A 24,242-nucleotide genomic window follows, 5' to 3' on the forward strand; every position below is an offset into this window, starting at 1 on the left:
CCAGAGTTCTATCCCTGGCACCCCCCACCCCCCCAAAAAAAAAGAGAGAGAGAGAACTAACTACAGGCCAATGTCCCTAATGAACATAGATGCAAAAATCCTCAATAAGATACTGGCAAATAGAATGAAGCACATCATCAAGACTGTACACCATGATCAAGTAGGTTTCATCCCAGGAATGCAAGGATGTTTCAACATGTGGAAATCCATAAATGTACCACATTAACAGAACCAAGGAGAAAAACCACATGATTATCTCAATAGATGCAGAAAAAGCATTTGACAAAGTCCAATACCCATTCATAGTAAAAACCCTATAGAAAACTGGAGTAGAAGATCTTTTTGTCACTCTGATGAAAGCCATTTATGACAAACCAACAGCCAACATCATACTAAATGGCCAAAAACTTAAAGCTTTCACTCCAAAATCAGAAACAAGACTAGGATGCCCACTATAACCACTCCTGTTCAATTTAGTTATGGAAACATTAGCCAGAGCAAAAAAACAAAAGAAAGAATTAAAAGGAATATTGATAGGAAAGGAAGAAATTAAATTATTATTATTTGTGGATGATATGATACTCTACATAGAAAACCCCAAAAAGTCCACCAAAAGACTTCCAGAATTAATAACCAAATTTGGCAGTATAGCAGGATACCAAGCCAACACCAAAAAATCAATAGCCTTCCTATACACGAATAAGAAACTCACTGAGAGAGAAATTAGGGAAACCACACCTTTCACAAGAGAGAAATGAATAACTTAGGAATCAATCTAACAAAGGAAGTGAAAGACCTGAGCATTGAAAATTACATTGAAAAAGGAGATTGAAGAGGATATCAGAAAATGGAAAGATATCCTCAGTTCTTGGATAGACAGAATCAATAAGTGAAAATGGCCATACTTCCAAAACTGTTATATAGGTTTAATGCAATCTCAATCAAAATGCCAACAGCATACCTTACAGAACTAGAGAAAACAATCCTAAAATTCATTTGCAACCAGAAGAGGCCTACAATAGCAAAAGCAATTCTGGTCAACAAGAGCAAAGCAGGGGAAGTCACAATCCCTGATTTGAAGTTATTCTGCAAATGTCCCATGCCAAAAACAGTGTGGAACTGGCAAACAACAGACCCAAGGATCAGTGGAACAGAATAGAAGATGCAGAAACAACTCCAGACACATTCAGCAACCTTATCTGTGAGAAAGGGGCCAGAAACTTGACTGGAAGATAGACAGCCTATGTAATAAATGATGCTGTGAAAACTGACTTTCCATGTGTCATAAATTGAACCTAGACTCATATCTTTCATCATGCACTAAACTAAAATAAAAACGCATGAAAGATCTAAATATAAAGCAGAAACATTTAATTTGCTGTAAGAGAGAATAGGTAGAACTCTAGAAGACATAGGAGTAGGCAAAGACTTTATGAGTTAAGTCTTTTGGGAAATATTACAAAGAGTCAACAACTGAGATCACTTCAAATTAAAAAGCTTTTTTTTTCAGCAAAAGAAACCATAAACAATAAAGAGACAACCCACAGAATGGGGAAAAATTTTTACTAGCAATTCCTCAAAGGACTAACATCTAGAGTATATAAAGAAGTAAAAAAAAATCAGATCCCTCAAATTTAAAGACCCAATCCAAAAATGGGGATCTGAAATGAATAGACATTTCTCAGATAGAGTACAAGCAGCAAATAAATATATAAGAAAATGCTCAACATCACTAATTATTCAAGGTATGCAAGTTAAAACAACACTTGAGATTTCATCTCACTCCAGAAAGAAGGCTATCATTGGGAAATCAACCAATAACAAATGCTGGTGAGGCTGTGGGGAAAAAAGAACTCTTCTCCATTGCTGGTAGGAGTGTAAACTGATACAACTATTATGGAAATCAGTATGGCGATTCCTCAAAACTAAAACTAGAGGTTCCATTTGACCCAGGTATTCCCCTTCTGACTATCTTCCTGAAAGAATTAAAAGCATCATACCACAATGATATATGAATATCCATGGTTATAGCAGCACAATTTATTTAGCTAAGGCTGGGAAATAGCCCATATGCCCACCAGCAGATAAATGGGTAAAGAAAATGTGGTATTTATATACAATGGAGCACCACTCTATCATGAAGAAAGAGATGAGTTATTTGTAGGAAAATAGATGCACCTGAAAACTACAATCTTATATGAAGTAAATCAGACACACAAATTTAAATATTGCATTGTTTCTGTTGTGTGAGAAACCCAAAGGGCAAGTCAGGAGCATAATGGAATATAGATATTGGGAATTAGGGAGAACATATTCAAATGGGAAGCAGTACAAAGATCAGGGTGGGAGAAGGGGTGGAAGGGGAAAAGGAAAAAAAGAGAATTAAAGGGAAGAAATGGAAAGAATGCTTCTTTTAAATAGGGAGAGGAAGGATTGAGGGAGGGGAAGGGAAAGGGGAAGGAAAGAAGGTATATTATGTACAGGTGCAAATTCCCTATGATGAATGTCATCAATATGTGTGATGAATATGTAGTAATAAAAGAGGTAAAAAATAAAGTAAAAACTTTCTGCCACTCATTATTATTTTAAATGAAATCATTTTCCTTCTCTGTGGCACTGAGCAGGTGCAACTCGAACTTGAGGAAACCAATGAGATTCCTCAGTCTAAGGAATAAATTGGTAGTTATGTGAAAGCTGTAATAAGAGGAACTTCTTGAAATTAGAAAAAAATATTTTAAAAAGTTTTTTCTGAAATGATAAATACTGGATTAAACCACATCAAATTACAATTCTAAGTCTCAAAAACTACTGGATAGCAATAATTTTATGTACTTCAATATAGTACATTGTGATATTGATGGAAGTTAAGTATGTAGTAATTTATTGGTCTAAAGTCCAAAATATAACTTAAATCTGGAGTAAAAAATTAACTGCCTATGAGAAGTTCAATATTGACTGAATGTGACTTTGCCAGTGGCTCTCAGTATGGCTCCCTAGAGTGACATAGTTGGTGTCACTTGGAACGGGTAGGATGCAGATTCTAGAGCACTGCCCAACTCACTGAGTGAGACGCTTCAGGTGGGACTCGGGGGTTCATATTTTAATAAGCCCTCCAGGGATTTTGATGTATGCTAACATTTAAGAATCACTGGACTATGTGTTTTCCAGCCAAAACTGTGTTTGTCCTCACTATCATTGAAAATTGAACTAATCTGAATTTGACTTGTATGAATTAAGAATCCATACCAGCTGATGCAGAAAACAAAATAGCAGCACAGTAGTACTACTTTACAAATTTGAGTGTTAGAGTTGTATCTTTAGAGTACTTCCTTTTGTGCTAAGGTTTCATGCTGCCATTTGAGAGATCTTTGGAAGTATTGAAAACCATACCTTTAAGGAAAGAGGTGAGATTTCAAAGAAAGTGAAAAAATACCTTGTATATACATAATCCTTAACATAAGGGAATATATGAAATCAAGATCCAAATTTATGAGAAGATTTTCATCAAATTGGGAAAACAAAAGATGTGATAAAGATAGAGGGACTAAGGAAAGGAGATTTGATTGTGATGCAGCATTTTGAAGAGGTGCAGCACAGGGGATGAATGCAGAGTTGGTAGGCAGGTCAAGGCTGGGGCTGAAAGCTGGACACTTAGGCTCAGAAATCCCACTGTTAGAACATGCTGAGGTCAGGTGTGTTACTGCTCTAACGTAGGAGAAGAGGAGAAAAATGTTTTTGCGGGTTGAAATTTATCTATATATCTTCAAGTGAGAAGCAAATGAAAATAACAGGTAGGAAGTGCTATCAAAAAGACAGTTGGATTAATACCTGAAAAAATGAGTTTCAACAAGATAAGCTGTTTTTATTTTAGGGTTTAAAACATCTTCATTTCAAAAAAGTTAATATATTACAAAACATATTTTTAAAAGTTAATATGTGTGTTTCAGGAAAAACACAAGAAGCAAAGAGCATAGTCATTCACAGTCATAAGCAGCTTAGTTTGATGTGTCCTTCTAGGTCCTGAGTATAGGCACATGTCACTTTGTGTGACTGAGGCCATACAGTATGTGTCATGCTTTTCCACACATTGAAAGCATTCACCAATTCAAAATCCCAAAGCTACAAGAGTATTTTTGATACCCAATAATACACTACGCCAACTCAATCTGTTGAAAAAAAAGTTGTAAGCTTGCCTTTCTTGGGGACAAAAATTTCCCTGAAGACAAATATAACAATAGGGCTCTAGGTAAAAGTATTGACAGAGTTACAGTTACAATACTGCATTCCCTTAATGCTCAATTTAAAATGAGACATAAAGCAAGAGTACACCAAGCATGTGTCTGAGAGCTATCAGGTCTCTATTAAAGTATTAGCGAGAAGGTATGTTTGCATGGAATTACTAATATATTCACACAGCAAGTTGGAAGATGTGCACCAGCTCTCAAAATGGAAATCTGAGCACACAACACACGTCTCTCCTTGTGCGCCTCCCTCCAGCTCTGGTTGCCAGCCAGATGGTGCCACGGCAATCCATGTCCAAGACAAACCTGTGCTATTAATTATAATAAAAAAGCTATTTACAATTGGCTAATTCACCAGCTCAACATTTTATCATATGTTACCCCCTTAGGACATCTATGAAGCTTAAATATTGTGCAATAGAGCATGAACTTTGGGCACAATGAGCCAAGGGCTTTGTCAAAGATGCATGTATATACCTCTTGTTACAATCAAACACTGTCTTTCAGATACAGAGGTAGTAGCAAGGGGCCCACCCTCACCCTCCTTTTCCCTCTTCACCCCCAGGAGTAGGTTCAGGACCACATCTAGCTCCAAGAGGTGGCTTTAACAAAGGTCACTTCCAGAAGACAGTTCTTGCTAAAAACAAAGGGACATTTATATAGGGATTATTTTGTTACTTCTCACTTTGGACATTAGGCTTTATCCTTTAATACCAGCAATATTAATTAAAATGTGCATTTAGAACAATGGCTGTAGAATCTGAACTCACTTAACAAGCAAAGCATGCTTACCTCTCTGCATGCTCTCCTGGCCTTGTTATACCGTCAACACACTCTCCAAGACATTAAGTCTAACAGTTCTGCTCCCCAGTACAACTATTACTGTGAAGCAACAGCAAACACTTGAAGGCCATTGCTTTAGCCCTGTACTTTAATGTGTTCACAATTACATATCAGAAAGACTAGGTCTTTCCAACAAGAACTTTAATTTCCCATTATATGTACAAGAGCACTGAAGAAATTGCACACATGTATTTAACAAAGGTGGTAATTTTAAAGTGCCTTCGAAATAGAAATGTTCTGATTAGAAACTTTCCCCCTCCCATCTCTATCAACCCAGTGGGAGACACACACACATGTACTGCTTAGAGAGGACTTTAACAATTTTACTTCCTAAGTGGTCATAAGAACCCTCTTTCCTATGAATTTTAACACCAGTATATACAATGGGTAAATTACTAATTCAACTTTTGTCATACACTGGCAACCTCTTTAACATCTAGAAAGACTAGATGTTTTATGTGAGTACTCCCTTGTCCTTTGTATCACTATATATGTAGCAAAGAAAAACAGAATGCACAGACGTAAGGGGTAATGGTCAATCTTTCCTTACCAAAACACATTGATTTAAAGCCCTTTGTACTTTCTTTTCCTCCTTCCTCCTTGCACCAGACAAACATAATAATGTGTACTGTTCAGAGAACTGGTTTGATCGAGTATTTCATTATGAATTTTAACAAAAAGATATCTACTAGGGCCGGGGATGTAGCTCAGTGGTTTCGCCACCTGCTGTGCAAGCTCAAGGACTTGAGTTCGATCCTCGGTACCAAAAAAAAAAAAAAAAAAAAGATATCTACAAAATGTGTCATTGACTACCTCTACTTTAACATAGTTTGTCCACTGCTAACATCTAGACAGATGTTTTAAATATGCACTCAAGTTTTCCACTATAAGCACAGGAATGTCGAATAAACCACAACAATGCTTGTGCTTGAAAGTATCTTCTGGCTTAGAGTCCTTCGTATCTCCCAGTTCCTTCTCTTGTATCACGTGTGCTCTAGGCACACGTATCACTAATATGTGATGTTGTAATTTCACTTTCAGAACCACTTTTTAATGAATGTTGGCACAGAGCATACAAAATGTATTAGCTTACTAACTTTTATCACACATTGATGATTTCTTGAATAACTAGATGAAATACAAAATCATGACTCATTTGTTCAGTGTATATGCAATATATAGTATACCAAAGTTAAGTGAAACCTAACTTTGAAAACTTAACATAGAAAAGCGATAGATAAGCTGAAATTTTCTAGGGTACACTAATAAAACACCTATTGCAATCGCTTTCCTCCCGTTTCCCTCAAGCCAGTGTGCATAAGTACAGACAGTATACTATTCAGAGGTGGTTTACAGATCCCCTTTCTAAACATAGTATTTCCCATCAATTTAAGAAAGCTATTTATAAAAAGTGTTTTACTATTACTTCTACTTTTAACTAAATCAAGCACTGTTTTGTTTTGTTTTTTGTACCGGGGATTGAACTCAGGACTTTGTGCTGACAAGGCAGGCGGTGGCACCACTGAGCTAAATCCCCGGCCCTAGCACTTTTAAATATCAAGAATGAGATTCTTCATATAAGAACTTGTCTGCTATGCATATAGCAGTGATAAATGAAATTGCACATGTAACAACAGTGATAATCTAAGGTATCTTCTAAGTATGACAGTGAGGACCCTGAACCATTCCCTCGTCATTTGCTTCTCTCTGCCTTCAACCCAGTGGACAGTAGAGGCATCTCTAGTGCTTAGAGATGACTGAACAAAATCATATCCAAAAATTTGCTATCAGAGGACAAACTTTCTTATGACTTTCAACACAAATTGTACAAAATGTGCTAACTTTACTAACCACTTTATTGTACACTGGCAACCATTTTAATGTCGAGGAACTCCATGTTGCAAAATTTGGATTCATTTGTCCATTTCTTACCTTATAGATGCAATAAAACAAACTCCAAATTATACAAAAATTGGTGTCTGCAAACATCCAAGCACAAACATGCTAACACATCCCCTTTGCAACGGCTTCCCTCCCACCTCCTCTCCACTGAAAAAGGACAGATGGTGCCATATCGCTCAGAGAGGTGGTTTAACATTTCTATCCCCAAACACAATATTTCATATGAATTTTAGCAAAAAAGATATTTACAGACTGATGTTTTACTACCTGTACATTGAAAAAAGTTCAGGCATTTCTAAACATCTAGTTAAGAGTAGATGTTTTGATTAAGGACTTGATTTGTCTGTTATATATACACAGTAGTCTTGAATGAATTACATACATATAACCATAATTATCATTTGAAAGTGTCTTCAAAATATGAGCAGTCTGGCCTAGAACCTTTCTCTTATGCACCAACCAAGTGGGCCATAATGCTCGAATTTTCACAAGATAATCTTTCCTAGGAATTTTAACACAAAAATGTACATAACTTGCTAGTTTACAAACTCTACTTTTGTCAAACACTGGAAACCTCTTTAATATCCAGGAGCTAGATTTTGTAAGTTAGGACTCCCTTAATCTTTCCGCACACTGCATACTTAGCACAATGAAACAAAATACACAGAATAAGGGACACTTGTATCAGTATAAACTCATTGGCACAGTGTTCTGCATTACCTTCTCTTCTGAGAACCAGTGCATGAATGGTATTACTTCAGAGAGGGTTTTATTATTTCTCTTACAAAATAACACTTCTTATAAGTTCTAAGAAAAAGCATTATTTTACTATTTCTATTTTGTAACATTATCAGGCACTTGTGACCATCTAGAATGACTAGATATTTCAAAAAATACTTGATATGGCAACAATCTATATAGTAATGAGGAATAAAATGCATACACAAATCAAAGGTGATAATTCAAAAACATCTTCCACATGCAGCCAGACGGGTACCGGACCATCTTCTCTTCCTTCTTGCTGACTTCTGCTCCATATGCTCTAACCCTGGGGACTCTCATCCCAGGGCCACACTGCAGAAGGTGAGTGGCAAGCGATTGAAGATTCATTTGTATTTTCAGCTGCTCCCCATTGCTTTCATTACCACCTGAGCTCCACCTCTGCCAAATTAGAGGCTCGTGGGCATGCACACCTCACAGTGAAACTGCACCAAGGAATAATCAAGGCTGCCTGCTCCTTCTGAGAATCCAATGCCTGATGATCTGAGTCAGGGCTGAGATGGTGATGCCAGCACTGAGGAATGGCTGCAAATACAGACTGACATTAGCAGAGAGAGTTGGCTGCACAGAAAGCATAACAAGCCAATTGCTGGTAGACTTATATGCTATCAGTGAGTAGGAATTGACAATTAAACTGCTTCTGGTGGCAGGCTTTAAAGAGGCAATTGTACATCTTCAACTGTACAGCTGCATCTGGTGGCAGGGTTTAAATCAGAACCCGACACTTATTTTAGTCTGCTCATGACCCACCCTTTATTTATTACTGCTGATTGCACCTCTTTCCCACACTGCACACTTGTCTCAGTGTCTTAGCCCTAGCCAAAAGGAGTGAAAAACAAACACCACAGGAAAGCTCTTTGAGAAGGGGGCAAGATTCCATGATGAGACAGCAAAAGATTCTAAGGCCGCCCCAAAAAGCTGCATTCAAGTAAAATACCAAGAGTCCTGCTTAAAGTGCAGGTTCATTCTAACAGGTGAGTCATACTCTCCAATCCCTCCTTGTCAAATACTTGACAACAAGCTACTCCATGAAGCCATGAAGCCATGACAACTGTTTTGCCACATGGAGACCTAGAACTCTGCATTAGAGATCAAGCTGCTGGAGTTTTTAAGAAGAAAAATGTAAACACAAAGCATAGAAGTAATTACTGAAGGCCACCACTTCAGCAAATGTGCCTGCACTGAAAGTGTCACTCTTAGTGGCTAATGGCATCAGTAAAGCTCAGAAGCCCTTTGCTGTTTGTGAAGAGTTGATCCTGCCTGCTCCTAGTGACATTTGTCACTAATTTTTGGGAAACTGCAGTTCAAAAGGTGGGATGAGTTCCTCTTTACTAGATAAATGGGTGAAACAGCAGAGGCCACTGAGGCATAATCATCAGAGAGGACTAGAATCTACTGATGTTCACAATAAGTCCACAGTGCCCATTCCATGGAAAAACTCTCTTCTACAAAATTGGTGCCTGGTGCCAGAAAGGTAGGGCCCGTGGCTCTCACCCACTCCTGCCCCTGCTGTGGCTTCTAGAAATGGTCTAATAAACTCCACTTCAAAAAGTCCATTCCAGAAGACATGTCTTATCTATAGTTTTTAAAAAACAAATTGGCATTTACAAGACACGTGATTTTCTAACTTTATTGTATGATGGCAACCTCTTTACATTTCCAAGGTCCAGATGAAGTGAAAGTGCTCCTTGAAAAGGTTGGGCGGAAAGTTGAGAGCAGCTTTTTCACACTATATAACATGAAAATATGACTCTATAAATGGCCAGGAAATCTTCTCAAAGGGTGCTGGGCCTTTCCAGTCCGCCAAACGTGAGGCATCACTCTACCATCTCTACTTAGGAGAACAAAGACGACAGTCCCATGGCCTGCAAACTCTTCCCCTGCCATCGTGGCCCTGAGCTCCACTCACTTTCCATGACGTGCAAGGGCTTTGGTTTTTCTCCCTCGTTAGAAGGAGGTGAGGTCTCTTTCAAAAGGGACGGAGCAGTTACTCCAGACCCAGGGTCTATGCAGTTTCATGGCTACAGTGGCAGAGCTTTTGTGCGTAGACCTGATTCTTGGGCCCTTGAGGTAACAACCTTATTAACAACATGCCATGCCTGCTGCCTTTCCAAGTGCTGTGTCCTCGTGGCTGGTGGGAGTTTCATCTAGGCCTGGCAGGGTTGGACTGGGAGAACAGTGGTCTCAAAAACCCTGGCTTGATGAGGCTGTTGCTACTGTCAGGGCTTGAGGTGGGGCAGGGGTGGAGGAGGAGCAGCCACTGGTGCTTCAAGGCTCAGGCCAGGACAGTGGACGGCCTCTGGGAGGGCCTCGAGGGCCTGCAGGCAGAGGCATGGCCTGTCCCAAGGCCTCTCCCCTACTGACCCGGCACCTGGGGCCATCACTCACTGCCACCTCTTTTTTTGTCATTCTCGGCAGTAGTATTTTGAGACTAGTTCATTAACTGTTTTGTAATGGCCTACATGAAAGTGCAAGACTTTATGCTCTGAACTGTCACCATATAATGTGCACCATTTCAACTCTTAAGTAATACCAGGTACAGCAAAATCATGTAAGAAAACCCATAGCAAATAACAGAGAAGTCCTGGACCCCCTCCATTTAGAGACAAATGCCTCCAACCCCAATGATAAGATATTATAAGAATCTCCAAATAATAAAATAGATAAGGAGAAGAAATAACTAATGATAGCAAGATGGAGATAAAATGCTGGGTGTTTTGTTTTTTGGTGTTTTATTTTATTGCCACACGTTTGCAGTACATTGTATTCATTGTGGGGAGTTGGTGCATGTATATGACACATCTTAATTCTCTTTACTTCCCCTTCCCTTCCCTTCAAGAAGACTTGAATAAGCTGGATGAGGCGCTACCCACCCATAACCCCAGCACTCGGGGAGGCTAAGGCATGTCACAATTTCAAGCCCTACCTGGGAAATTTAGTGACTTAGCTAGATCTTATCTGAAAATAAAAAATAAAAGGCTGGTTTTAGGTTCCTTGTGAAGAATCTGGGTTCATTTTCCAGTACTGCAAAAAAAGACTTGAATAAATGAATATATTTCATATTATCCATACATGTTACATTTTCATAACAATGTATAATTCTATCAAAGCCAGTCAAAATTCGAGCAAAATTTATGAGTAACTTTAAAAATTAATACTAAAATTTTCATAGATAAATGTCTAAAGATAAAGGACTTGCCAAAATGGTAATTCAGACATATTACAAAAAATATTGTTAAAAATGTGATATTGATACAGGAACACATAGGGAGTTAATTAAATGAAATAGTGGCCAGAAAGTACATAAAAATATATATCACTGACATAATATCATAATAGGAAAAGATATATTCTTGAATATAAAGAATAGAAAAATTAGTTTACCACATGAAGAAAAGTAAATTTGGAATTTACACTTTATAGCATTACAAAGAAGAAAAACTTAACTTCAAATGGTCTGAAAGTCTAAATTTGAAAGGCAAAAATCTAAAACTTTTGTAGAAAAATATAGAAATTTAATTTTCTGATCTCATTTGGGGAATCCCCAAGAATATCTCAAAGCACAAAAGAGAAGAAAAAAAGTTAATGTGTCTGGCAATACACAAATATAAATATTTTATTTAGCAAGGGACTGTATGAGCAAAGAATAGGTAGGTGTAGATTGAAAGAGGATATTTATAAGGTGAACACTAACAAGCAATAATTATATCACATGCATACACACATGTTGGTACTTGGCAAAAAAGCAAGAAAGTCTGCAGATCCAGTAAAGCATGGATTAAATATGTAAATAAAAATTCACAAAAGTACGGGGATGCAAATCAAATAGACAATAAGAATATGAACAGATGCTTACTAATTTAAATCATGTGATATCATTATCACAAACAAAAGCAGCCTCAGAATAGTAAATGGTTATAATGTTAACTACTGGAGAAAGGAGGATGTAGTCATTGCAGGCAATAATTTGATGGTATTTAATAAAATGAAATATATATAAACTATTATCCAACAAGCCAACTGCTGGTGTCACCTCAGAGAAACTCTTCCCAAGTCTATAGGAAGACCTGTTTACTACAGTATTAGATGTTTAATTGGGGGGTGGGAGGCAACTGTATGTGGTTTATTATAAAATTAAATATCACATGTAAATGCAATCCATGAAACCTAGATTTACTAGTGTTGGGGGGAACTTCCAGGAGCCCCCAAAGAAAAATAAGCCTTGTCTATACATGGATTTTGAACAAATTGAAGAATAAAAGCAAGAATAGATAGAGATCTAAGAATTACTTAAATTACTGATGTCATAGCATTGGAAAATGTTAGTATGGACAAAAGGGGTCCATTAACTGAAGACCAGAGCAAGCACAGTCTCCACCTTGAGCCAAGTATGCTTTTGGGGGCTCACATTTGGGCAGGAGAGAAAGTAGACTCTGCAGGTGTCTGGTTTGACATTGGGATCCTGGGCCCTCTCCTATTTTCTCCTCTCCACTGCCATATGTGAGGAGCTTTGTTCAGCAATGTGATTTGCAGTTGATATTCTGCCTCACCATGGGAACAGAACAATGTAGCCACGCGACTATGGACTGAACTCTCTGAAACTCTGAGCCAAAATAAATCCTCTCTCCTGTTAACTTGTTTATCTCAGGTATTTGCCACCGTGACAGAAGGCTAACAAACACAGCAGGCAGCCAGGACCCATGAGGAAGAAGGCAGAACAGAGTAGAGCAGCCCAGCCATTCTCATATTTACCCATCAAGATATCACCCCACCTCCCAGAGGCAGAGTGAAGAACACAGAATAAAGCCCTTTCAGAAAACCGACATCCCACGAGAAGACGATAGGTAACATTATCTAAAAGGACAATGTTGGTGTTAGAGTCAGGAATGATTCAATTTCTAGTTCAATATAATATATGCAGATTAAAACACACATACAAAACAGAGGATAATTTTTCCGAGATGTTAACAAAGAAATATATGGAAGGTAGTTTTGAAAGACAGAGGATACATAGGTTTTGATAATGTCTGTATTTTGGGAGTTCATGCTAACTTTTTAAAAAATAAAAGGGATTTACAGCTATAGAGGGAAATGTGAGTTAAGTGAGGCCAATAACCAACTCACTCTTTACCTGTGCGGTCACCAAGATAATATTTAGAATGCAGAAATGACTCAGCAGAGCACTGTCCTCATTCATCAGTGTGACCGGAAACGTTGCAGTAAGAAGATGGAAGTTACTGAGTGACTGTGGTGGTCTCAGGATTGGAAGACAGATAAGGCCCTGTGCCTCCTCCTGTGCTGGGATCCGTGCCCATCGTGTCCAGTGTCCAACACTGACTTCGGGAGGAGTCCGTCTCGGGTAGGGACAGGACACCGAGGGCACGGGGATGAACCCCAGGCCAGCTCCCCGCTTCAGGGCGCTCTTCACCCTCCCGGGTCTGGAGGACATCTGGCTGCCCTCCTCGTTACACAAGTGTCTGTGGCCTGGAGGCGGCTCGGGCAGGGAGAGCCTCACAGAGAGGGAGAGGCCAGACCCTCGGAACACGAGTTTGTTTACCCAGCAGTAGTTGGTGCAGGAAATGTGGACCTGGGAAGAGAAAATTCAAACAAGCACCCCCTTTCCCATGACCTCCAGGCTGGAGTTCACGGGGCCAAAGGGCTGACCGCACCCCGGGGACCCTGTTCCCAGACACAGCGCTGCGCATTGTAAACACATGTGCGGGCCATTAAATCAGACCCAACACACAGCTTTTCCACTGCTGAGAGTGTGCGTGGATAAAGCGAAATGAATCTGCAAAGTGTAAAAAAGAAATTTACTTACAGCTTAGTTTTATATTTAAAATATTTCCTTCTTTAACTGGCTGAGAATTGGAAGGTATCTTTGCTCTAAAATTTTTTTTTTCTGAAAATTTCTCTAATGGATTTTAAAATTTTGTGGGATCAAATGGCTTCTGAAGCGAAACATTTTATTTTATACCTAGCTGAAAAGATTATCAGCAGCATCTAAAGGCCTGTGTTTAATGTACATAACCACCGTTTTATACACTCCCTGTCTTGCCAGAATTATCAGCAACAAACAATACCAAGAAGGTTACTGACAGGAGAAATACAGGGTCCCCAAATACTAATTATGGGCTAATCTAATCAGTGAGAGTGATACTACATTTCCTGTTGATGGTCCCTGAAGTTTTCAAGGTGGCAACTATTATATCGATCATCTCTATCCACATTACTAGCTGCTAGCACAGCGCTTGCTGTGAAATAGGAGTCTGTACTTCAGCTACAAGGAGCACCAATTCATACTGGAATGCTTGAGCCCACAGGGGGATTTAGTGGGAAGGCACTGAACCATCTATGGGTTCTAAGAGGTGAGCAGCTAAGACTAGTAAAGAAAGGCAGCCCTCAGCCACTGGAAGTTGTGGTTGTAGTCTCAACAACTCCATGATGCGTGTGTCTGCATTCTGGGGTGCCCTGTAATTAGATATAAATTCTCTGAAGGTGAATCTTGAAGGCCTTGAAGGGGCTAGTGTCAAGCATCTCCTTTGGTCCTCTGTAGAGGAGGTGCAGGGGGCAGGCTCAAGGACTGGGCTCTGAGCCTCAGATGCAGTTTTCCAGCACGAGGAAGCTGTGTCCACATATGAGCACAGACCATGTGCAGCTGTTTGTGTGGAACATCATTTTTCTTTGAGTCTCTTAAGGATGACAGTGGCACTGGCCTGATGGAGAAACAGTGCTCCATCTCTGTGACCAATTCTACTCTGCTTTTGGGTCCTGTGTGGCCACTGAGGGCCAATTCCCTAACAGAGGAAATCCCAGCGGGGGGAAGTGGGCATGACCCTGAACAGAGCATCTCTTGCCCAGAAGCCGCCTCTCAGGTTCCCTCCTGGCTCTGCAGTATGCTTAATAAGCAATCTAAGTTTTGTATTCATGGTAAGTTCAGTACTCTAATAAAAATATCAACTTTTCTGGAAGTGTCTGGGGTGGTCTAAACATATCAGCAAGGGAAACCATTGCTGTTAAAGGTTTTCTTTGTGGTATCGACACAGTAAAGCCAGTGATATGGCAGTTTTAGTTTCTGGCTATATCTATGTGATGTCTGTTCAATATTTTGAGAGTTGAATTTTTAAAAAAATAGTTAACAAGTTTTTTGTTTCCCAAACACTAGGCTATGAGGTAGCTCAATCCTTAGACAGAATAACAATATTCATATGTGCTGGTCAGAAAGAAATAAAGTAATATAGGTGTCTGTTTGGTTAAATATAGTAGCTTGCTTTTGTATTTTTTACTCCAAGTAGTTTTTCTGTGAGGGAGAGTATGTAATAGATGAATTGTGTCCTCCCGGAAAAGAGACATTGGCATTCTAATGCCCAGTAGATCAGATTATGACCTTATTTGGAGATAAAGTCCTCACAGAAGTAACCAAGTCAAAATGAGGTCTTCAGGTGGATCTTAATCTGATTGATGTCCTCATAAAAACAGGAAAATGAGGACGCAGACCTTGTGAAGAGGAAGACAACAGCCAGAGGCTTCTCCCAACCAAAGAGTGCCTGATCTTCTACCTCATGACCTGAGACCAGCAAGTGACATGGCACATTCTTTCCTTCAGCTCACAGAAAGAACCAGACCTGCTGACGCATTGGGTTTGGACTTCCAGACGGCACTGATGAGACAGTAAACTTCTGTTGTTAAGGCATCTAGTCTGTGGTGCTTTGTTAGAGCAGCCCTGGCAAACTGATCCCCGGTCCTTACTGGAGCAACACTGAGAGAAGAATTCCTTATTGGTCTGACAACTGGTTTTGAATACACATACATGTATCTATGTTCCAAAATTATACACTTTTGAAAGTGCTGTAGTAAAGTAAAATTGGGCTTTGAAGAGGGCCTTCAAGGAATTTATACTTGGTACACATGATCACCAGTAGCTTGGAAAACTAATTGCTTTCTGATCCTAAACTTATTAATTGAATGCTTGTATTGGGACAGTTTTTAGAATTATCTTGCTACTCAAATGTACACATGGAATTAAGGATGTAGTCAGGAGCATTTATGAACCATCACTAGGCAAAGATCTTGTGTAACAAAATGTGGTTCCTTTCTCTCACAGTGTTCTGCCAACAACAAGTCTATGGGCTGAAAGGGCAGTGATCTCTTTATTCCTCTAGGATATATTATTGATAGAACATCCTTAAAAATTATTACTTCTTTATTTGTTATCTCATTAAAAAATCTTATAACTTTCCAGGTTTTTTCTTCTAGAATTTGAGTCCCCTAAAGAAAACAGTTCTTCCTAATATCTAAGTAGAATTCTTTTTTAAAAGGATTTATGTTTGGACTGTTTGACATTCAGTCAAAACTGAAGAGCTTATTACTGTAACTACCACATACATGCTTTCGAATGGAAGCAATGAATATGGAAATCAAGGATATATTTTAGTTGCTTCCAGTTGCTTTCCCACTTTTAAAGCAAGATTATATGCTTATAGAAATGTTTTTCTTTCTGACTTCCTAGTTGCATTTTTTTCTATCTTTCTTTGATACACAAGGAATAAAAGTAGGGCAATTTAAATATATCTTTTGAGCCAAGTAAGTTAACAAGAAATAATCAGAATTTTATGAAAAAATAAGAAATGGTGACAGTGTTTAAGGAGATTACATTGTGTTTGGATTCTGTTAATTACTGCTACCAGTTCACAAGCTGCTGCAAAGGTTCCCTGGAGATTATTTCCCATCTATTTATGGAATCTTCAGAGGGGAAGTTATGAGAATGACTTTTTTATGATATTCTCTTTAAACTTTCATCTTCCATAGCTCACAATTAGTTGTCTGGAATGAGGATGCATATTAGGCGAAAGAAATATGCAGGGGTCAATTTTCTGACCTACTTCCTTCTTCATGTCCAAATAATTTGGAAAGAATTCTTTCCAGATTGTTTGTCTGTCATGGTAATTCACAATGACATCTTTTCAACTGTCTTGGTTTCAAAGTATCCTGGTAGCATTAAAGTAGCAATTTCTTACTGAAGGAATCCATTACCATGCCTGCAAGAATGTGGGTGGATAGGAAATGCTGTTCCTCACTAGTCAGTCACTTGTGGAAAAAGTTTATAACTGAGATGAACAGTCAGAATAAAGATGGAAGAAAGTTAATGTTGGGAACAATAAGCGGAGCATAAAGGAGAGCCGGGTGAGCTGTTCTCGAAGAACAGGCTTTACTGATGGTACTCATTTAGGCAGTTCCCTCTTTGGATTCCCATGGAAAATTCTGTCTTTGTATTAGAAATTCATAAGCAATAGTTTGTTTATTCATAGTTCCCCTTTGAGTAAGAGCTATTTCTGATTCTATTCACCAGCTTCCACGCGGTAGAATTTTACCTCTTCCTTTTGGGTACCATATGTCCATCCGAGAAGCCGAGGGCTTCCGCTGTTCCCCCAAACGCCGTCTGGCCTGCAGGCCGCCATTTGGCTGCCACCTGCGCCGCCCCCGGCACCCGGGCCTCCTCCCCGTCGTCCAGGTCTGTGTCTGGTGTCCCCACCGCAGTGGGTCCCGGCTGCTGCTTTTGTCGCTCCTCTCGTGGCAGATGTTGGGGTGGGAACAGCTTCGAGGGCCAAGCATTTACTATTACCAGTCTGGCAGAGACTCAAACCATTCTCCAAGGAAAAATACAAGAACAGTGATCATGCGGGCCTCTAAGCCCTGCAATTAATCCCATCTCTCCTTCTCCTCTACTCCCAGCTCTGTCCATGCTGCTGCGACGACCTTTGCTCTAACTTCAAATACTGCTCAGGCTGACGCTGCCCACCGCGCTCATTCCAGTTCTGAGGAGATCTTGTTCAGTCTTCGCCTGGTGCAGACACGGACTGACACACGCTGTCTTTAACCGGCTGAATTTAGGTCCTGTCCTACAGTGCCCTGGTTACAGGACAGCAAATCCCACTGAGAGTGATTACAGAGCCAGAGCCGGTAGGTGAGCTGCGGAGGCTATCAGAAAGACAGGCTGGAGAGCGGCATGGATTGGATTACTTCGATGAGATGTGAACAGTGTTAAGGTCATAAACTCATGTTATTTTAGAGCTGGAAGTAATCTTAGAAGCACTCACTTATTTTATAATTCATTTATTTTGTGAAATATTCCTGCCTTTCATGTTAATTGATATTCTATAAAAGCATACATCATGAAATTTATTGTTACAAGTATTTGGAATTTATACTTATTGTTTGTATATATATATGTATACCCCTTAAATGTACAGTATCTTAGGAAGAAAGTGTTTTATTTGAATGAGACCATATGAATACTAAGCGTTCTTATTGGTCACCAGCTTAGAATATTTTATACACTAAGAAAAATGTTTTCTTTCCACTACTTGAAAGTCTATAATCATATTTTAGATATAAATATTACTCAAATCCATAACTATTCACTTATTCGACATGTACTGTAATATTAACTGAATATTAACTGAACAGTGCCAGGTGTTAAATTAGGCGCTGGATATATAAGAGGAACAAGACTAATAAAGCTTCAGATATTAAAAATGATTGGCCCTCATTTTGATTTAATAGGCCAGTGAAAATGATCTTAAGAACATAAATCTATTTTCTGTGTTTTTGTTTGTTTTTCTTTTTCCTTTTCTCTAGTGTAACCATCAAAACAAAGTGTTTGTTATGTAACCAAGTGTATTACTTAGAATGCATTTGACTGTGAGTGAAAGAAAAGTCAATTAAATTCAGTGGCTTAAATAATAAAGGGAATTTATTGGCTCAGTAATGTAAAAGTCCAGCTGGAGGGTGAGTATCGAGCCTAGTTTAATTAGGGCTGCAGGTCAACTGCTCTGTGACTCTTTTAGCTCTGTCCAATCCCATGTTCTGTCATGCTCGTCGTCCTTGGCAGGTTTCTCTCATGATTGCAAGATGAAGGCTAAGAAAAAAAAAGTAGTGCTTGATGTATTCTCACTCATATGCAGGGGAGAAAAAGAGCATTCCTATTTTAGGATTCCAAGCAAAACTCTTGAGATTATGCTCACTGAATATGATTTGACCATTGTGTACCCCTGAACCAAGTAATATGTCCAGGGGAATAAAATGTATGAATTAATTTAAACTAATGCAGAGCTTCAAAGTGGAGTTGGGGAGAAATCAAGTCCTCTCAAAACAGTTTTTCTAGAGTGATAGTAGCAGATACTTGAACCAAATCTGAGTGCTATTAAAAAGTAGGAAATGGATAATTGATGCCAGATAGAAAGAAAACCATTAAAAGCTTATTGAATAATTGTTGCAGTAGAATTAAGTCAGGCTCTATGTGCTTGCTGGCTACTATTCATGGACAGTTAACAAGTTCAAAACGAATTTATGTTAAAGGCAGTATTTGAAGTGATAAATTACACAGATAAAATATGAACTCAGGAAAGTGAAGAAAAAACAATTACTGCAATTTAGTGATGCTGGTTCACAATGCACAAAAGCACAAGTCATGCCTAATCAAACGTAATGAAAACCAGATAATCTCACTGATGCTTTTGTTCCCATTTCATTGATTGCCAGCAATGTTGAATATGTTTCCGTAAGCATTTTGTCTGTGTTGTTCTTTCTGAGTTTCCAGTGTAAGTCCTTTGCCTATTATATTGCAATGGGCATAATTTGCTTTTAGAATTAAAATTGCTATTTACAAATTCAAAGCTAAAAGAAACTGTCATAGTTGATTTGAATAAAAATATGTAGTTGGCCATATGTCTTTAGTCTTTGTTTATAGTGTGCATGTGTCTGTTTTATATGTGCAGATAATCTTAACTTTTACATATGTAATCATTATCTCAATGTTTTCTCTAAGTTTTTCCTGCTTTATGATTTTAAAAGATGATCTTATTCGATTTGCCTTTATCTTCCTCAGGTTCTTTATCAGAGAAGAGGGAGATGTTTACATGTAAATAATGTGACTACATTTGCACTTACAGTTTAATTCAAGTACCCCTAAATGTTATTCCAATTTGTAACCAATTAGTCCAGCATTATTTTTGTTTGTTTTTGTTTTGGTATCAGGGATCAAACTCAGGACTTTGTGCTTGCCAGGCAGGCACTGTGCCACTGAGCCATATCCCTGGCCTCCACCATTATTTTTGACTAATTGATTTTTTTCCTTCTGAATCAAAATTCAGTCCTTTTTTTTCCTTTTTTCCATTACCTGGCATCGAACCCATGACCTTGCACTTGCCAGGGAGGCACAGCACTGCTGAGGTACATCCCTAGCCCCTCAAAATTCGGTCTTATGTTTACATATTTAAGCCTGTAGCTTTCTACTCTAGAATTGTTACTCCTTTGAATTTACTGCTTGTCTGCCAGTATTTCAACTTCACTAGTGTCCTTGTTAATACAGTAATCTTTATAAAATTATTTAAATATTATTGCTATGTTTTGCTTTCTTATTTCATAAAAATGAGTGGAAATGAAAAAAGAATAATGACTTATGTAACTGATATGAAGTACTGTATATGGCTGAAGTTTTAACAGTGGAGACAAAGACATAAATTAACTTGACATTTCAGAAACATTCAGCATATGCTTGTGAAGGGCATTGTTAAGAAAATATTTAGCATCAAGAGGGCTGGGGAATTAGCTCAGTGGTTTTGCCGCCTGCTGTGCAAGTGCAAGGACCTGAGTTCGATCCCCAGTACCAAAAAAAAAAAAGGAAAAAAAGAAAATGTATAGCATCAAGAGACTATCAAAAAAACAAGTATAATTAGGAATTTTGTTATTTTTCATTTTCTTTGGACCTCCTAAGATGTGCTATTTTATTATTTAACTTTTACTCATTTGAATTTGACATTGTTTAACAGAAATTCTTCATGTGTAAACTGATCAAATGAGTAAATATGAAAATATTTACTCTAAAGAAGTTTTAGGCAAACAGGGTCTTTAGCACATTGCTGGTGCTATAAAATTAGAACTTTCTTGTTAGAAGGTAGATGATGGGTTATATCAGAGATTTAAAAAATATTAATTTCTCACATTGAACCAAGTTTACTTTAGGTGTTTGTGTGAAAGAAATAACTGTTCTGTGCAAAATGATTTCTGTAACAGGATATCTTTTTTGCTATAACATTACTTTGATAATAAATACTTGGCAACCACCCAAATGTCAACAATAGGAGGTTGAGTATGAGTATCATGCAGCCGTATGCTTGGATGTTGCACCTTGAAATAATATTTTAATGACATAAAAATATTAGTTATATATTGATTAAAAAATCAGCTCACAACTGTCTAAATTTCCCATTGTGTCCATTGTACACACAGAGATAGAAGAAATATAAAATAAAAAGATCATAGGAATTATTTCTCTGAGGTAGTTGCAGATAGTTTAATTTTTTTCCTTTTGGTTTTTTTCTAATTCTATATTTCTAAAATTTTCACCATAAATATGTTCTGTTTTTAGAATCAGAGAAATACTATTTTAAAAACTATGCTCAAACTAAAGTAAGGTAAAAAGTGGAGGTTACTTTTTTTCCGAGGAGCTGAAAACTTAATAGTATAAATATCCCATCTATGACAGAAATATCACATTCTTTCCTTTTCCCTCCTATTTTAAGTGCTTTTTACACACTATTTTTTAATATCTACCATTCAAAGGTTATTACTATTGCTCAGAATGTTACCTCCTGATAAATATTTATAGTTGAATGACCCTTTGAAAACATGTTCATCATAAGCAAAAACATTTTTGAGATCTCTTTTCCGAAGGCCAGATAACTATTCCTTAAAGTCATTGGTCAGTCAATATACAATATGGTTGGATATGATGCCTAAAAATATTTTAATGGTATAAGAATAAACTACAAATGACAGCTACTCATACTGTGGTTCTCTGATTCTAAATCTATCACAGATATTGTGAGATACAAACTAGAAAGTGGGGCAAAATGATTGGCAAAATGACTTAATGAGAGATCTATGTGGGTATAGTTGCAAATTTAGGAATTCTTTGGAAATATACTTAAAATTTTTAAAGAAATAATATCTAGAAAGATGACAAGTCATTACATGTGTGAAAGTAAACAAGATGAAATAAAGATCAGTGGAGAACTGGAAATAACTTTTAGATACTGACAATATGATCATGAAAAAATTAGTAGAATGTTTAGAATATGTTTTTGGCAAGAAAGCATAACTAAAGATTGCTATAATAGGGTGAAGTAACTGACATGATTAATCAAGTGTATCTCACATCCAGGGTTCCAGAACATAAGACAAAGAGAAGAGACGTGAAAGTATTCTCAGAGAAACAATGTGATAAAATTTTCCATGATGAAAGGCTCTGAGGCTGGAGTAGAAATAGCTTGCTACCTAGCCAGCAGCAAAGAGACAAACAGCACACTAAGCTGCTCCAAAAGTGTCCATAAGAAAATGATGGAAAATTAAAAGCAGAGAGAAGGAATGTGTACAGGTGCAAACAAAATAACAAAATAAATAAGGAGGACTTCAAATGGAAGGATAATTTTTAATAACAAGTAGAAGCAGAAGACAATGTTGGAAAATGTTTTTAAAATTCTGAAGATTTTTAACCTGCACTTTCTCACCAAGTGAGGAAGTTCACTCATGGCAGTCCTCTCATTTCGGGACTGAAGACATTAGGGATTTGCATTCTCTGTGGAGGAGAGTCAGTCGGGGACCAGGCTGACCCAGAGCACATCAGTCCTGCTCTGTATCTGCTGTGGGCTAGCTTGTGACCTTACCTGAATGTGAGGGGACTGGAGACAGGAGGTCCCTGGCTGGGTGGCCACAAGTAATGACAAATACAAGTTATGGAGAGGATAACACAGATGTTTGTGGACAATTCATGGTTATGAAAACTTAGTCTCTCCTTCAGTCTTTTTGAGGAGGCTACTAAAAGATGTGTACCTTGAAAATGATGAAGAAATCAAAGGAAGTGAAGTTCCAGGCCTGCAGGACAGGTGAATGGGCCATCCCAGGAAGGCATTGAAGGGAAGTTTCAGGGTGACAGTTATGTAGCTGTATAGCAGGTCTGGAAGACCAGGCCATTCAGGTGTGTGTGTGTGTGTGTGTGTGCGTGTGTGTGTGTAATGGTGACAGGAAAAAATATGGTATTGTGAGAATATCTGATGCATTTAGCCATGTGGAAAATAGTATTGTGAAACATCTATGTATTATATTTAACCTTTTGAGAAAAAATAGGCAGAGATATATAAAAATCTAAGAAAATAAACTATTCAGGCAATTTTTAACTTGAAATAATATAGAAATGGAATAATAATAATAATAATGGAAACATAATCCTATTATAATTTGTTTTGTTCTGAGACAGGGTCTTGCTAGTTCAGACTAGTAAGTTCATGATGTAGTCTAGCCTGGCCTCAAACTCACAGCAATCCTCCTTCTTCAGCCTCCCAAGTGCTGGGATTACAGGCATGCACCACCACACTCAACAATAATTCTTGACTCAGCAACAAAAACTAGTTATAATGAAATACTTCTGAACAGGAATTTAACCAAAAGTTGTTATATAAATATACTTAGAAGATGGTGAAAATGGGAATTGGTTGTTAGTGTGTGGCTGGTTTCATGTAAGATAGAAAAAATATTTGCCACAATTGGAAGTCAGCAGATAATGTATAACTATATCAATTGGAAAGCCACATAAAATAACCAAGAATTGTTTAAAAATATTTGCCTCTGGGAAGCATGCTTGGTGTGGAGAGACGTGGCAAGGAGTATTGGGTTTCATTATAAATATTTGGAGTCATTTAAACTTTGCAAACCACCTGTGTAGATTACTTTTATAAATTAAAAATTAACAACTTGGAGCTCAAAAGGGCTCACTAGGATTGCAGCAGGAACTGAAGATCGCCTACTTGTATTTCTAGGCTTATTTCTAGAAGGAGGAGATTTCTTTTAACATCAAAATCTTGTGGTCTCTCCCTTGCACGTGGACTGTGGTCTTCAAATTCTGTAAACCTGACCCTTTTCTATGTCATCTGAAAATGATTTGGTGCATTGATTGGTTGATGTAAAATGAGCTTGACTCCAATCAATCAATTGGATCATTCTGCCCTTCAAGGTAATGAAGATGACTCATTACCAAGACTCAGTTTGGTATTAAACAGGCTGTTCAGTCAATCAAATAGAAAATGAAATGTTTTTCTGCCCTTCATTTTCCAAGATCTATTCTTTTCTCTGGTTGGATGTTGAAATCACACTGGCAAGCTACTAACTCTTTAATATATGGCTTTGGTTCTGACAAAATACAAATAGCCATGGAATGAATAACAGTGTAATTATCAGCCATTGGCACAGAAAATATGAACAGGGACTCAGGGCAGAGTTGGGGGGTGTTTATTTGTGGGGTTTGTAGCATGCAGCCAGGTGAAAAGAATCTGAAGACATTGGTAGAGGGGAAATCCTGGAGAGAGGATTTGAGTTCCTCTTGTTTTACCTGAATGACCTATGCTTGGAGGAGGCTTTGGG

Source organism: Heterocephalus glaber, unplaced genomic scaffold, assembly GCF_053883595.1.
Source record: "Heterocephalus glaber isolate CG9 unplaced genomic scaffold, H.glaber_assembly_v1.0 deba00000896, whole genome shotgun sequence".
In the NCBI taxonomy this organism is placed as follows: domain Eukaryota; kingdom Metazoa; phylum Chordata; class Mammalia; order Rodentia; family Bathyergidae; genus Heterocephalus; species Heterocephalus glaber.